This window comes from Cupressus sempervirens, chromosome 8, assembly GCF_028749045.1.
Source record: "Cupressus sempervirens isolate cs-2001-9-10 chromosome 8, ASM2874904v1, whole genome shotgun sequence".
NCBI lineage: Eukaryota > Viridiplantae > Streptophyta > Pinopsida > Cupressales > Cupressaceae > Cupressus > Cupressus sempervirens.
In genome coordinates this window covers 116024722-116042903 of record NC_143125.1, presented here as the reverse complement: position 1 = coordinate 116042903, position 18182 = coordinate 116024722, and the positions used below count along the sequence as shown (strand labels likewise).

Sequence of the window (18182 nt, the reverse complement as noted above, 5' to 3'; positions counted from 1 at the left end):
GATTCTTGCTCCTCCCCAAGGAATGTATATTATTTGGTGCTCATGGATCCTTTCTTCTCAAGGATTATCTATTGGATAATGTTTTCCTTGATGTCACACAAATGTCATATCAGTCATTAGTCTCAAGTTCACCGAGCTCAGACAGTTTTCAATGCAATCTACAGTACCAACCGAGCTCACTCGATCATCGAAGGAAATGTGGAAGACAGTGTTAACCAAGCTAACTCGGTCAACAAAGGAAAGGTGAAAGACAGTGTTCACCAAGCTCACTCGGTCAATGAAGGAAATGTGGAAGTCAGTTTTAACCGAGCTTCACTCGATCTCCAAAGGGTAGTTTCCACCAAGCTCACTCGATCATCAAAGGAATCATGGAGAAGTCAGTGTTAACCGAGCTTCACTCGATCTCCAAAGGGTAGTTTCCACCAAGCTCACTCAGTTATCTCAGGAAACTCAGTACTTACCGAGTTCTCCAGGCGATTGAAGGATTGTCACGAAGTTCATTGTATTAATCGAGCTCAGTCGGTTAACATAAGAATTATTTTCTAAATAAAGTTCACCGTGCAAGGTCGGCCAATATAGGGATTTGCTAATTAATTACTTCTACCCGATTGTTGTAATTGTTTGTTTAGTCAGTGATTTGAGCCGACTAAGATAATCTAAAAGGTATATATGGTCATTCAAGTTATGAATTAAAAGGTGTGTGTGATTGTGAAAAAGAAGTTATGAATGCGAATTATAGTATGAAATGAAAAGGCGAATGTTGAGAAAAGTCTAATGAAGGATCATATGTGTTGAAGTAGCTATAAAGTTGTATTTGATCAGTAAGGATCCAGTCAAGCATAACAAAGATCTATAATCAACAAAGATAAGTTGCACATTATATCAGGTCACTTCATTGTTGCTTTCTAACCATTATAACAGTGAATTCAAAATCTCTTAATAGAGTTGGTTTAAAAACCATTCAATAAATCCTCTAACAAGGTGATAGTTCAGTTGAATTGTTCTAAAGACCTCTAGCAAGGCCACTCCTAACAGGGTGATTAAATCCTTTAAAAGGGTCACACCTAACAGTGTGTTTTTGTAACCTTTAACTGGGTTGGCTCCTAACAGGGCTCACTTCAGAAGAGTGAAAAATAGTATCTAGTTACATTGATGGTTTTTCCCATATTGGGTTTCCACGTTAAAACTGGTGTCTCTTGTGTTCTTAATTGCTGAATTGCTTTGTGCATGATAACATATCAGTTCTTAATATTTATCATTTGTTGCATTATCAAGTTTCAACATTTTATATTAATAAGATCAAGGGTATATTCAGACATCTTAGGGACTGTGGAAAGTTTTGTAGTAACTGATTCACCCCTCCCTCCTCTCAGTTACTCTATTCTCATTTCCAACAATTGGTATTAGAGCTTTTGGTGCTTGCAAGAAAAGATTTCAAGGATCTAAGCCAAAGATCAAGATGTCTTACAAAAGAGAAATTCCAAAACTCAAAAGAGATAACTTCTCCACATGGCAAGGATTGATGAGACTTCATCTGGCTACTGTTGGTAATACTGGACTGAAATACCTTGAAGAAAAATATGAAGAACCTTCTGGCACATTGTCTGTCAATGACATTGCTGAAAAGAAGACTCACAACAATATGATGATAGACATAGCATCTACTCCTAGTTATGAAGAATTTGATGACATTAAGGACTGCAAAACTGCCTTTGAGATGTGGAACAAGCTAAAAGAGATCTATGGAGGAGATGATAATGTGAGAAGAGCAAAAGCAGAAAGTCTAAGAGGACAATTTGATCAAATGAGGATGAGAGAGGATGAAAACATTGCAAAGTATGTTGAAAGAGTTAAAGCATGTGTGAGTGCAATCAGAGCATCTGGAGGTGATATCAAAGGAGAAACAGTTATAAGCAAAGTTCTTAGAACCTTGCTTCCCATTTATGCAATCAAAGTTTCCGTAATTCAAGAAAGAAGGTGTGAAGCAAATCACCAGATAAATCTTGAGGCCATAGTTGGAAGACTGACTGCATTTGAACTAGATAACTTTGACAACTATGTTCCAGCCTCCAAGAACATTGAATCAGCATTTCAAGCCAAGCTCTCACTCAAGGAGAAAAAAAAAAGGAGAAGGAATCTCAGTCAGAAAGTGAAAATGAATCAAGCCAAAGTTCAGACAGTGACCTCAAAGTGATTGAAGCTCTACTAGCAAGGAGATATTCTAGAGGCAGAGGAAAATACAAAGGTAAAGTTCCTCTAATCTATTTTTCTTGTGAAGAAATTGGTCATGTTGCAGCAAGGTGTCCAAACAAGCAAAACAATGATGAAAAGAAAGATTACAAATGGAATGGCAAGAAAGACTTCAAATCATACAAGAACAAAGGTAAGAAATCATGCTTCATGGCTGAAAATTCTAAAGATTCTGATAATAGTGAGGATGAAATTGTTTATATTGCCGTTAAAGATGATTTTGACAGTGATGACGAAGATAAAATGACACTTGTTTCTCATATAAGTAAGAATGATACATGGATTATAGACAGTGGTTACTCACATCATATGACTGGTGATAAAACTAAGTTTGATCAGTTTGAAGACTATGATGGTGGCAGTGTAAGGTTTGGTAATAATGAAACTCATTTCATAAAAGGAAGAGGAAGAATCTGTCTAACCAAAGAATTTGTATGTAATAATGCCTATTGGGTTGAAGGTCTTAAACATAATTTGCTAAGTGTGGCACAGTTACTCAATACTGGATTCAAGGTGGAATTCATGCATGGAAAGGCAAGACTGTTGAATGAGCAAGGAAAGCTGATAGGATCTGGCACCCAAACTAAAGGTAACTTGCTCTATCTAGAACTTGGTGAATGCTCATGTTTTATTGCTCAAATTGAAGAAAGTTGGTTATGGCATAAAAGGTTGTGTCATGTCAATTTTAATAATCTCGTAAAAATAAGCAAATTCAAGAAAGTAAGAGGCATTCCTAACATTAAGAAACCTGAGGTTGGTGTATGCAAGAATTGTCAGATTGGTAAAATGGGAAAGACTAGTTTTAAGGGTAAGAACTATCAGTCTGAAGATATATTAGAAATTGTGCATACTGATTTATGTGGACCCATTGGAATAGAAAGCTATACTAGAGAAAAGTTTTTCATTTTTTTTGTTGATGACTACTCAAGAATGATGACTGTCATGTATCTAGGGAATAAATCAGAAGCATTTGAGAAATTCAAATGGTATTTGTAAAGAGTAGAAAAAGAAACAGGAAAAAGACTAAAATGGTTAAGGTCAGATAAAGGTGGTGAATTCATCTCACATGAATTCAACAACTTCTGCATTGAAAAAGGTATTAAAAGACAAGTCTCAGCACCAGGAACTCCTAAACAAAATAGAATAGATAAAAGAAGAAATAGATCCATCATGGATTGTGCAAAAACCCTGATGATAGAAAAGAACATTGCTATCAAATACTGGAAGGAAGCCATCAGCACTGCAGTTCATACCTTAAACCGAGTACAGTTGAAGAAGGACTCATTCAAAACTCCCTATGAATTATGGTATGGCTACAAACCCAATGTAAGTTATCTGAAAGTATTTGGAAGAAAATGTTATATTTTGAAAGAATCTAGAAAAGGAAAATTTGATGTAAAAGGTGATGAAGGAATATTGTTAGGATATTCTTGCAAAAGCAAAGCATATAGATGTTTAAATCTATCCACTCACAAAGTCATAGAAAGTGCACATGTCAAAGTTGATGAGTTTGCAGACAAATCTGAAGAAGAAAGCAAAAAGGTACCTGAAGATTATAGAAGATTTGTTTACATTGAACTAGATACTATACCAAGCATACTATTCACTCAAGAATCCTCAAGTCCTGAGTCATCAGTAATCGAGTTGCAAAAAGTTCAAACTGAGCCACAACAACATTCAAACTTTACCGAGTAAGTGTCTACCAAGTTTGAAGTGCTTGAGCCAATTCTTACCGAGCGAGAACAACCTGAACATGAAATTGGAGCACAAGGAGATAGAAATGAAACTCATTCAAGAGGCAAAGAACCTGTATTAGCTAAATATGTCAGAAGAAATCATGCATTAGATCAAATCATTGGAGACAAATCTGAAGGAACCTTGACAAGAAGCAAGCTGAAAAATACTTGTTTACTTGCTGATTTTGAACCTAGAAGCATTAAAGATGCATTGGAAAATGATAGTTGGATTGAGGCAATGAACGAGGAAATAGAACAGATAGAGAAGAACAAGACATGGACTCTTGTACCCAGGCCTAAAAATAAGAATGTAATTAGAACCAAGTGGGTATTTAGAAACAAGTTGACTGAAGATGGTAAGGTATCTAGAAACAAAGCCATATTGGTATGCAAAGGATACTCTCAAGAAGAAGGCATAGATTATGGAGAAACCTTTGCTCCTGTTGCAAGATTGGAAGGAGTCAGAACCTTACTTGCATATGCTGCTCACAAAGGATTCAAAGTTTATCAGATGGATGTCAAGTTAGCATTCCTCAATGGAATACTAGATGAAGAGGTTTACATTGAACAACTTGAAGGTTTTGTTGATCCAGATAAAAAGAACATGGTCTGCAAATTACACAAGGTACTGTATGGTCTGAAACAAGACCCTAGAGCATGGTATGAAAGATTGCATAACTATCTTATTCAGATTGGTTTTCAAAGAACCAATGATAATAGTAGCTTGTATATAAAGGAAGGACCAGATAATAAGATTGTCTTGGCAGAAATATTTGTAGATGATACTGTTTTCACAGGGCATGCCGATCTTTGCAAAGAATTTTTAGAACAAATGAACAAGGAATTTGAAATGTCTATGTTTGGTGAAATAAAATTCTTTGTTGGTCTTCAAATTCAACAAAATAAGAATGGCATCTACATCACTCAATCAAAATACATCAAGGAGATATTGAAAAAGTTTGGTATGGAGGACTATAAACCTGTTGGAACTCCTATGTGTACTAGATTGAAACTTACCAAAGATGATGAATCCAAAGAGGTAGATCAAACATTATATAGATCTATGATTGGAAAGTTGCAATACATAGTTCATACCAGGCCAGATATTGCCCTTGCAGTTGGTATTGTTGCAAGATTTTTAGCAAAGCCAAGAGAAACTCACCTGATGGAAATCAAAAGAATAATGAGATATTTGAAAGGAACTGAAGATTATGCCTATGGTACAAATTTGTAGGTAATTTGGATTTGAAAGTGTTTACTAATGCTGATTGGGCAGGAAACCTTGATGATAGAAAAAGCACAAGTGGAGGAGCATTCTTTCTTGGAAAAAGATTGGTTTCTTGGACAAGCAAAAAGCAGAATTGTACATCCCAATCTACAGCAGAGGCAGAGTATGTTGCTGCAGTAGTAAACTATTCAAATATTGTTTGGTTTAAGCAGTTATTGCAAGGAATGAAGATGGAAATCAAAGAACCAGTTGTCATGTTCTGTGACAATACTAGTGCAATCAACATATCTAAGAATCTAGTGATGCATTCCAAGACCAAGCATATTGCAATAAAATATCATTTTTTCAGAGAATTGGTGCAAGACAAGGAGATCAGATTGGAATATGTCCATACAAAGGAACAAATTGCTGACATATTCACAAAGCCTTTACCTAAGGATGCATTTTTGTATCTCAGAGGTAAGTTAGGGGTCATTCCCCTATTTGAAGTCCACTAAAAATAAGTTCTAGTAATGCATCAACGCATACAAGATTGAAGATCTATCTGTTGATGCAGTTTAATCAGAAATCATTGCATGTGAATCAGTACTAAAGGTACATTACAATTCACTTAACTTCTATTGTCTTTGGAATGTGTTGTCAAAGAGGGAGAGATTTACTGTCATATTCTTCTGAAATTTGTGAGATTTGAAAAGTTTTCCATGAAGTCCCTTAATAGAGGGAGATTATTGAAGTAGGGAGAAGTCTGTTATCTTGTTGGACTTGTTTTCAAAATTTCATTCTATTATGACATGTTGTGTTGCCATTAATGCCAAAGAGGGAGATTTTTGGATAATGTTGTCCTTGATGTCACACAAATGTCATATCAGTCATTACTCTCAAGTTCACCGAGCTCAGATAGTCTGCAATGCAATCTACAATGCCAACCGAGCTCACTCGATCATCGAAGGAAATGTGGAAGACAGTGTTAACCGAGCTAACTCGGTCAAGAAAGGAAAGGTGAAAGATAGTGTTCACTGAGCTCACTTGGTCAATGAAGGAAATGTGGAAGTCAATGTTAACCGAGCTTCACTCGGTCTCAAAAGGGTAGTTTTCATCGAGCTCACTCAGTTATCTCAGGAAACTCAATATTTACCAAGTTCTCCTGGTGATTGAAGGATTGTCACAAAGTTCGCTGTATTAACCGAGCTCAGTCAGTTAATGCAGGAATTATTTTCTAAACAAAGTTCACCGTGCAGGGTCAACTAGTATAGGGATTTGCTAATTAATTACTTCTAGCCAACTGTTGTAATTGTTTGTTTAGTCAGTCATTTGAGCTGACTAAGATAATCTGAAAGGTATATATGGTCATTCAAGTTATGAATTAAAAGGTGTGTGTGATTGTGAAAAAGAAGTTATGAATGTGAATTATAGTATGAAATGAAAAGGTGAATGTTGAGCAAAGTCTGATGAAGGATCAGATGTGTTGAAGGAGCTGTAAAGTTGTATTTGATCAGTAAGGATCCAGTCAAGCATAACAAAGATCTGTAATCAGCAAAGATAAGTTGCACATTATATCAGGTCACCTCGTTGTTGCTTTCTAACCATTGTAACAGTGAATTCAAAATCTCTTAATAGAGTTGGTTTAATAGCCATTCAATAAATCCTCTAACAAGGTGACAGTTCAGTTGAATTGTTCTAAAGACCTCTAGCAAGGCCACTCCTAACAGGGTGATTAAATCCTTTAACAGGGTCACACCTAACAGTGTGTTTTTGTAACTTTTAATAGGGTTGGCTCCTAACAGGGCTCACTTTAGAAGAGTGAAAAACAATATCTAGTTACATTGGTGGTTTTTTCCATATTGGGTTTCCACATTAAAATTGGTGTCTCTTGTGTTCTTAATTGCTGAATTGCTTTGTGCATGATAACATATCAGTTCTTAATATTTATCATTTGCTGCATTATCAAGTTTCAAAATTTTATATTAATCAGATCAAGGGTATATTCAGACATCTTAGGGACTGTGGAAAGTTTTGTAGTAACTAATTCACCCCCTCCCGCTCTCAGTTACTCTATTCTCATTTCCAACATTATCACTGCCCTACTCTTCGCCTGAGTATTATAACAATATTTTGATTTTTTCTCTCACTAGGGTATGCCCCTTTTATTATATGTATAATAAAGGACTTTGGTCCTAGGCTAGACTGGAGGTTTTCTTACTCCATTCTTTCCTACCAATGCCCATCAAAATGAAGAATCTTGTAATCTTTTTACTTATCTAATATAATATAAGGCTTCGACCATTTATTGATTAAAAAAAACTTGTTATACTATAGTTTATGAAAAAAGAATACACATATTTTTTACATAAAAAATTAATTTTTAGGTTTTATACAATTAATTTTATCCATTTTGTTATGATTTTATACAATGTTATTGTTTATTTTAAATTTCAAATTGATTAATTTAAAAGCTAATTAATAATTATTTTACTAATTAAAAATAGATAAGAAGAGTTTTTTCAAATAAAATTAAAAATATATAATGTTGGACATCATTTTCTTAACGTGGAAAAATTTTGTGACTACCATAAAATAGTTTTAGAGGTTTCTAAAGGTTGTTTTAAAGCTTTTAAAGTAGTTTTATAGTGTGACACAATTTTTTTAGGTAAAAAGTGCAAAGTCAATCCCACATTAGAAGCCCATCGGCTAATAAAATAATAGCCAATTTGAGAGATGATATATATATATATATATATGTAGGTGTATACTAGATACTAAGGGTGGGGGGTGAATTAGAATCTTTAACACTTTATACTTTTCTTAGATTCATCCACATCTATCAATAACTTGTGCATGTAAAACTTCTAATGTAAACTTGTTGTAACATGCAAATTAGTTCAATCACATGCATGAAATTAAAAACACGTAACACAATATTTGTTACCTATAAAACCTCCAAGGTGAAGGTAAACTGGGGTGGGGATGACACCCACAAATCTTCACTACTGCAGTAATAAAGTTAATCAGTTATGGTTACAATGTTTGACCATAAAATATGATCTACCCTATGAGGAGTCTATCCTGTTAAAGACTTAAGATACTATTAGGTCTTACCTTTTTAGAGGATTTAACACTTGCAACTAAGTAAAGACTTTTTTAGGAGATTTACAAAGATTTGTTAAGACCACTATGTTAAGAGATTTACCCTAATTCAAGTCTATTAAAACTGATTCAGTACCTGACTCTTAGTTTGCTCTACAAGTTGATTTTGAGTCTTCTCCTTACTAACTGATCCTCTCCTCTAATCTAATAATAGTTGTCTTTCCCTTTCATTTTACTGCTTATGAATAGGTCACTTTCTTTATTAGATGATAATAGAACCCTTGAATGACTTCTAGTCTTCTCAATCCTTCATAGTATAATGCTTCATGTTCACACATATACTCTTATTCTTCTCTCTCATCATGTATATGATCTAGGTTAAGATCATCGCTATTTAAAAAAATTTGTAAAGAGTTTTCTAGAAATTTCCATGTTTTGCCTCTTGATCTTGATCATTGAACATAAAACATAGGGATATGTGATCCATGTCATGTAAAATAATCCTTCCAAGTTGGCCTGATAAACATTTTACCTCAAACTTTGTTCCATTTCTAACTTTAATGTAAACTCTAGATTGCTCGGTCTTTACCATCTCTGATGCTCGACATTACTATTTCTTAGCCTTTGTTAACCTTCTGATGCTCAACATATATTGTTCTTAACACATACTATATCATTTATTACTTGCATACTTGGAATCCACTCAGTCAATGATGAATTTCTTGGTCATTGATGAGCTTGGTATATATAGAAAATTACTTCGTGACCATACCCTAAATCTGCACCTATAGAGCTGCTCGATACATACTAGCTTATGTACATGAGTTGGCCTATGTAGAGTATCTCAATCATAGTGATGAATATCTAACTCTACCTTGTAAATGACTAAGTGGTTGACACTAATAGACAACAATGGTTAGAGATACCAACAATCTCCCCCTTTGACATTAGTGGAAAAACGCTTTGCAATATTTACTTCACTTTGTCATATTGAAATCTGTATGATATAATCTGATAAATATGAGCTCTCCCCCAAGTCTCATGACTTATGAATAATGAATAAAAAATCCATTTAAACCTTTACACTTTACCTGTATACATTTGTCTTCCCTCTTTGACAATTTTCTTTCCCTTTTGACAGTTCTCTTTGTCCCTTGATTTTGAACACTATATGTCACTATTGTTGGGGTTGAATGTTTTAAAGTAATCCATATGTTTCAATTAATTGCTTGTGAAATCTAGTAATCATGGTTAGTGCATGATCCCATGTGGTTCTTGATGCCTCTAAAATTTGATTCTGTAACTGTAGTCTTGCAACTAAATCATTTAAACTCTTAGCCACTAATAATTTATAATCTTCTATGATAAGATCTTGGTCTATTTTTAGTTCTCTCTACATGACCTCCAAATGAGGTATCATCATTGCCTAAATTGAGATAAATTTATATCTCATGTTGTTCTTAGTTGCCTAAAGCTTGAGCAATGTGCCTTGAGCATTTAATAAAGTATTATAGTGATCAATGCTAGATCCCGTTGACTCTGAAATAATACTACTGGATGCCTTCATCTTAACCTGAGTCTTATCTATTTGTGCCTAAATATTATTTGTAAACCTTGGCACATCTGACATAATTGTGTACAAATGTTGTACTCTTTGTATAAGTTCAATCATAACCTATGCTTTCTTTTGCAATATTACTTTCTACTCAGTAATAGTTATGGAAACTTTATCCACAACCTTGGTTTAAAATCTACTTGTTGACCAATCCATTAGCTTCTCATTGGATTCTAAATTTTCAGCATTTACTTGATCAATTTTATTTACAAGTTGATCAATGATTGGTGTCCCTTCATAAAAATTTTGAATGTCAAAAGCATCGACAAAAATATGCTTTACATCTTGTAATGCCTATTTCTACTTTAGCTCTTTTCATAGCTCTTCTTGTCTCTCTTTCTTCTTCAAAATTTCTTGTAGCAATTTTTTCTCCAAGGTGAGATTTGCCAAATCAAGTTGTGGCATCTCAATAATTTCATTTAGACTAACCTCAATATCTGGTGAAACATATTTTATTCCTTTTCTCTTCCTATTCAATGAAGGGGTGTTGCTGCTTGAAATTGCCTTAGGAGTAGGTGAGGGGGTGTCACCACTCAGTCTTTCATGTGCATCCATGCTTGAGACAGCAATATTCACACTTGGTTCAACCTTATTTGATTCTTTTCTTTCCTCAATATGAGGTGCTAAAACAATCTTATCATTTTTATTTCTTTCTCTGTCTTCACCATCTTCCTCTTCATTTGTGAGCCTTGACTACTCAACTTCTGGAGTGTTAGGGGTGTCAGCATGTATAGGAGACATGTTGCCTTATGGACTCGACAACACACTTGAGCTTTCTCCACTACTCTATTCATCATCAGTGTTTACAGTCTCTACCTTCTTTTTAGTTAGTCCAAAAATGCTCTTCCACAACAATTTGCTTTGTTGTTGTACAAATTCCTCCTTATTTATTAATATAAAAAATTTCTATATTTGGGGACAAATCTATTACTGTACTAATCCAAAAATGTGTCCTTTTGATCTTGTGATAGATCAGGCATAACTTTGACTAATGTGTCAGTCCTTATCTATTTTTCTACTTCCTCTGCCTATTGCCATTTTGTCTTTAGTCTTTCAAAAAGATCTTGAATTATCTATCTATCTATTTCACTAGGAGCTAGCTTGAAGTTTAACATCATTTCTATCATAGCCTCCTTAATTCTATTCTTGTCATCATTATCTAGAGCGTCATATTTCACAAATTTAAAACTAGATAATCCTAGGGAACTTTTAATGTTTGAACATACCTCATCAATAGAATTTTTTTTCTTCTGAGGTGGTCCTCTAACCAATCTCCTTTTGGTTCTAGGTGCACTTAGCTTAGTAGTCTCTCCTACTCTCTGCTTTTTAGACTACTTGACATTAGTAGTTGCCTCGATCCTTGGCTTATTTGATGGTGGAGGTGCCACTTCCTACTTCTTCTTTGTTCTTTGAACCTTATTTCTCTATGGCATGACAACAACTAGGAATTTAACCTTGTCACATTCCTCTACTTCGTATTCCTCATCACCACTTTGTTATTCTTCAACTTCCCCAAGACCTTGTGTCGATTCCAATGGTTCTTTTCCCTTGCCTAGGGTGCCCAACTTACCTTCTAGGTCTTCAATAATATTCTTCCTTTTCTTCTCCTTGGAAGCTATCTTGATGTTCAGAGTTATCCTTGCTTTTGCTTCTTCATACCTTCCAAAAGGTTCAGTCTCAAAATCTATTTCTTCTTTTAATAATGCATCAATTTTTTCACTTACAACATCACTATCTATCTCATATTCAAAGCTTTGTAACCAAGCCTTCCTTGGCTTAACTTATTGTACAAATGTGTTGTCTGTATCAACAAGAAAAATATGTCACTATAATATTTTATGACCAATTCTTCTAGAATTCTCATTCTCCTTTTCATCCTTTGCTTGAATTCATCAAAATAAGAATTCATTACATTTTCAAATTTGTTTCCCAATTGAGTAATAAAATCATTGATTTTCCTTGTCACTGGTTTTTGTTGTTCCCATAGAACATTGACTATACCAAGAAAATACTTCTGGATATAAAATAATATACAAAAAATTAGGGAACCAAACTTACACATTGAATTCTTTTCCTTTCTTATTGATGACAATTTTTTTGCTAGTTGTAACTTTTGTAGCTCAACAATATCATACTCATGATCTTTCATCACAATCTTCCGCACTTGATCCACAACCATACATGACACACTATTCAATCTGCTTGATTGCTAGAATTTGTGAGTGCAATGACTCTCACTAAAAATTCTACAAGTGGATCAAAAATGCTTGTAATGGACATACCACATCCATTCCACTAGGCTCATGTATTTGATTCAATCTTCTTGGCTCAAGCATTGCATGGTTTTCTTCTTATCTAGGGTTGGATAGCCTGTAATCCTATCTATCATTTTTTCTGTGATCTCCAATGGTCCATTTTGTAACCATTACTTCATATTATGAACTCTAATCAAAATAACTTTAATCCATTCAATTATGAAGTTCCTTAGAAATTTTAGGGCACGGGTTAACCCTTTCCTCTTAATAATCTGAAACTCATCCTTCAAAGTTCCTTCATTACATAACTTCTCATAAGCTTCCCTAATTTCATAATCTATGAATTCTCCAATTTTGCACATATAACAACTTCTAACATCATGGATCATAATGACTTTAGGTGGTATTGACAATAACACACCCATTGAGTCTCCTTTTACAATAATATCTGGAATAGCACAAAACTTAGGTGGAGGAAGGGTGTCACTCTTGACTAGTTAAAATTTACTAACCTCTTGGCTAATTCTAGTGGTTGATGGAGTTTCCCTAATCATAGCTAGGGTTTGATGTTCTTCCTTCTCTAGATACTTGACACTCATTCATACTCTTTACTCATTCAAACTTCTTGATCAAATTGCTCTTGAAATCTCTATTGGTTGCTTGAATCACTAATTCTCTCTATTCTCTTCAAAAATCTGAATGCAAGGTATGAAATAATGTCTTCAAAATTTGTTATATACCTCCCTTTTGATTGATTAAGGTCTCCATTATTGTTGTATACTTCATTGAGTGGAAGCCAATTGCCTTGGTTGATACTAACATCTTTTCATAATACCCTGATCTCTTCCATAACCTTCAGTTTCTATCATATCATTCATTCTCTATTAGAGTGCTTGGTCTATGTTACAATGCTTAATCAACATAGAATATTTTTCTCATACTCAAATACCTTTCACAATATGTTCTTATGCATCTTGTATATGCATAAATGAACTTTTGGCACATTTATGTAAAGAACTGATGTGTGATATATCATTTAGGTATACAGTTCCACACCTACCTCTTTTGCTTAGTTAGGGATGATATGGTCACCTTCTCCATTGGATTGGTTGACCTCAGCTCCATTAGCTCCACTATTTTCATCTTCTATTATATTTTTCCATTTCTGGTTCATTTCATTCCTCACTTTCTCAATGTCCACCTTACCTTTATCTTTATCCTTTTTTTGATTTTCTAAATGTACTTGAGTCTTACACTTCTTGCTTTGATGTCCAAACTTGTAACACTTGGACCATGTATTGCTAGGTGCAAAATTATTCCTTCTCTAATTTGGGTAGTAGAGTTCTGTCTTTGATCTGCATTTAAATGCTCTATGCCCATATTTTTGACAATTATAGTAGTATACTTTAAATCTAGGTGTAGTAGGTGTATTCCTCAATCTTGACCTACACTCATGTATTTGATGTCCTTTTTTTTTGCAGTAAAAATAGTAAGTAGTAAAATTAGGTTTATAATTTTGCATACCATGTTTTCTTCAACATATATTTGTAGTATGACCAATTTTTCCACAATGATAGCATGTTGGTTTGTCCTTTGGCTTTATATTTCTCATTTCTTAATTCCTGTATGATTCTCCTTTCTCAATGCAAGAATGTCCTGACCCATTAGAACAACTTGATGAATTCATAAGTTCTTCAAAGTACTTCATTGATTCCTTTGGTTTATTAAATTTCTCCATAGATTCCTTCTCATTCTTCAATTCATTCTTTAGTATGTCATTGTGTGAATTAAGATTTATAATTTCTACATCCTTGTGATTCAGTTTTTGATTTGCAAGCATTAGTTGATTCATTAGATCCATTTGAGTATTTGTGAGCTTTTGTACATTTGATATCCTTTCTTCAAGTCTAGTAACCATTACCCTTTTTTCTTTTCCTACTATAGTCCTATCTTCTTCAACTTTCTTTCTTTGTTCAGTCACTTCACATAACCTCACTGATTTAATTTCATGTTCTCTTTTCAGTACTCTTATTTCTTCATTTAAGAGTTTGCTCATATCAGGTAGATAAATAGATGCTTTGTCATTTGGATTGATTGGTTCAAATAGTCCTTTAGTCTCAACGTCTTCATAAGAGTATTGCTTTATCTAGATGACAATTTCCTTTCTCCTTTTTAGGAAATCCTTCAAATCTTGTCTTGCATTTTCAAGTTTCTACAGTGTGAGTTGGATGTCAATCACCTGATTGTCAATAGTCTTGTCTAGTTTGAAAGCCTCCATCTCCAATATCTAATCTCCAAGCCTTTAAGATTCTTTTCAGAGAACCAATTCTCTGATACTAATTGTTGATATATGGAGGTGTAAACTAGATACTGAGAGGGGGGGTGTGAATTAGAATCTTTAACACTTTATACTTTTCTAAGATTCATCCACATCTATCAAAAACTTGTGCATGTAAAACTTCTAACGTAAAATTACTATAACATGTAAATAAGTTCAAACACATGCATGCAAGTAAAAACACATAACACAATATTTGTTACCCATAAACTCTCCAAGGTGAAGGTAAAACTAGGGTGGAGACTATTGGTGTTTTGAAATGTTACAGGTTTCAAATTACCCTGATGAGAATATGGTACATCTAGGGGTATCTAACTCCCATCTTTGACATATTATTTCAGACATCGGGCCAATTATAAAGCTTGACCTTTCTTCTAATTCAGGCTCTGTAAAACCTAGGCAGGTGGACCTTAGATTCAATTATATGGTACCAGAACAAAACATATTCCTAAATTTAACAAAGAAGATACAAACCATTATATCTCCTAATACTTATGAAATAACATAGATCTACAATAGCTAAATGAAAATCTATGAAATTCACAAGCTGACTTAGGGCATTCTTTTCAGCTCTTCAACATGAAAGGGAAATATAATTGACTAAAGATGTTGAATATCAAGACAACCCTAAATATGCAACAGCAAGAAAAAATGATCCTATATTTGATCAATGCCTTATTTATTGGGAAATTCCATGAATCAAACACATACATATGGATACCTAAGACATATTTACATATTTACATATTTGATCTATCCATTCACCTTGTAAATAGACATCTATGTTCACAAAGATCTCACTACTTATTGGATATCCTCCTGATGAAACCTACAACCTTGTTAAGATAAATAAGCATTTACTTGGCTCTTTGTTCCAATAGAAAACTTATCTAGACATACAAGCTCAAGGGATTGCAAACGAGTTTAAGCTCTTTGTTCTCAAACACAAAATATTGCAGACAACAAAGGAAGGAGACGAGAATCAGAATGAAACTAAAGATATTTTTGCTCAACTGTATTCATTTCCTTGAAATTATACATTCATATGCATGAAATCAAAACATAGAAAACCCTAATAGATTTGAAATTTCTATATTTATCTTCACTATTGTTGTTCATATAAGAGAGATTGCTGAAAGAATGGTGTCTTAGTAGTGAGTAATTTTTCTCCTCAAAACTGGAACACTTACAATGGATGAAAGAAAGAAAGACATAGACAAGGAGTGAATTCTTGGATTTGATCTAAAGATGACATGTGTCCACTTGAAATTCCATCCCTTGTAGTTGCAAAACCTCTTTCATCTTTCTACCCCTTTGATCTGATATGGTTTCATCATTATCTTGTAACAAACTTGAAAAATATCTCTGCTAAATGTTGAAAACTTTTATGTTACCAAAAATCTGAACTGCATCATGAAATGCTGGTAATAATTTTGGGTTAACTCATTTGAATGTGATCAAACTTGACCCCAACTGCATTTTCACTATCTTTTATGTTCATTAAGTTCATTACCATGCCAAAAATCAGTTTTGAACTTCAATGTCTTAATATAGTTGCAAGTTAGGAATTTGGGACAAAACCTCATGTAGCTTGAATAGATGGCTTCTTGTGTGAAAAAAAATTCTAGAATTGGAAAGTTTGTCTTCTCCTGATTCTGACAATATATAATATTGCTATATTTGCCTCTGAGAAATCTCCTAAAAGTCATTTTGAAAAATATGTTGTTCTACTATAAAACTATGGCTTGCAATTTGAGTTTTCAAAATTATAAAATTTCTAAAGTATAAACTTTAGAAAATACTTCTTTAGATTTAAAATTTGTACGTGCATTCACCTTTAAAAAACAATTTAAAACAATTATTTTTTAATTTTTTCTAATTTTGACCAAGCAACCACATGATAGCATCTGATTGGCCCATCTGTCCATCTAGTCAACTGCCACCTCATCTTCAACTTGGGCCCACTACCACATGGCACCCAAGTGCATTCCCACTTTGCTTAACCTCCCTGCATCTCCATAATGCAGGGAAGCGCCCACCATCCATTTTGCCATGTGGCATGATATGATGCCTCTATCATTTGAACTTCTATCTGGTGCCACATCATCTCTAGGTGGGGCCCACTAACACATGTTAGTGAGGCACTTTCTCGCATTATTTAAACCTAGTGCAACTCCATTTTTTAGGAATGTGCCAACCACTCGATCTACCACATGGCATGATCTGGTCCATCTGCCTTTGATCTCACCACATCACCACCTGCGTTAGTTTGTTTAAAATTTTCTCCTGGACGACCGACCAACAGGCATACACCTATGCACTTCATCATCACTGGGCTCCATGCGCGGGCTTGGAATTCACAAAAGCTAGTTGTCTTAAAGAAAACTTACATATTGTATGGGATAGTATTTAAACATTTAAAAATTCCCTTATCCACCCAATGGGGATAAATTGCTTAACATTATTTTTGCTATGCTTCCATGTGATTTCAATCTTTGACCTATGATTTCTCTATATAATGAATCCATTCCTCTTGCTACTCGTCCATTCTCCATTGGCATTTTTATTGGTTTGAATCTTTCCTCTAGCATGGGAGTTCTTTTGCCTTTAGTGCAAGGACCCTGCATTTTATGTAGCAACTTCCTCCTTGCTGGGCATTTTGGAGTGCAACTTTTTGATTTTGCGTGAGCATTTCCTCCATTCATAGGTCTCCTCTTTGATTGAGATGCCTCTCCTTCCTTCTATCTAGTGCTTGCCTCCATGGAGGCTCCACTTTGATGTGGTCTACTCTGACTTTCTCATGCAGTGACTTCTTTCTTATCTTCATGATTTTTAGGGAACACGAGAAGAGAATACTTTGAACCATGAGGAAGTGGAAAGACATGAATATGATCAGATGCATCAACATTTATAACTTGGTTTAAGGACTGCAGTTCCTCAATAATCACATCTATTTCTATCATATGATGTTCATCTAATCCAATAGAATGTGCAACTTGTTCCAAGCTCAACCCTATGTCACCAACCTTCTCAATTGCATCCAAAGCTGACTGAAACCACTGGGGTTGAAAAAAGGAAGGTTCTTCATGCATTGCTTTTGAAGACAAAATCTCCTGTACAAAACTAACTAGAGTTTCCAATAGATGTTTATGAGATTCTATGCTTTGTTCCTTTGGAGCTTCTAGATGATCATTATTGTAGTTTGGAATAAGGTCACAACTTATAGTGACTCGGATCAAATCAACATCTAAATTAGATTGACTGGAACATCCAAATGCATCATCTTTGAGCTGGCTCTTTTCATTCAACTCCCTACTGAGAATTTTAGCCATGGGAATTGTCACTGATGCACATTCACTTGAATCCTAGAAAACCCCCTCTCTCAATGCGTACAAAGCTCCACTTCTCTTGGCCATGGGAGCTTCAACTTTGTAGACAACATATCTCATTTGAATTTCTCTTTATCAATTTTACACTTCAAGCCTCTGGGATTATCCACATCACAATATATAGTGATCAACCTCATACCCCAGTGTCACTTGAAAAGGTTACAAATTCAAAAGATAACATTCCAAGATCATTTAAGTACTTAGATTTTGATCATCACAATTCTTTAATTGAATATACAGGCTTGAAAACATCAATTGGACCATACTCAACAAGGCAATGAACTTTG

General features: G+C 34.4%; 1 pseudogene; it reads right to left on the bottom strand.

Moving 5' to 3' along the window:
- LOC149541862 (uncharacterized) overlaps positions 1-17838 on the bottom strand; it is a 57695-nt pseudogene extending 39857 nt beyond the window's left edge.
- Between the last annotated feature and the right edge of the window lie 344 nt (positions 17839-18182).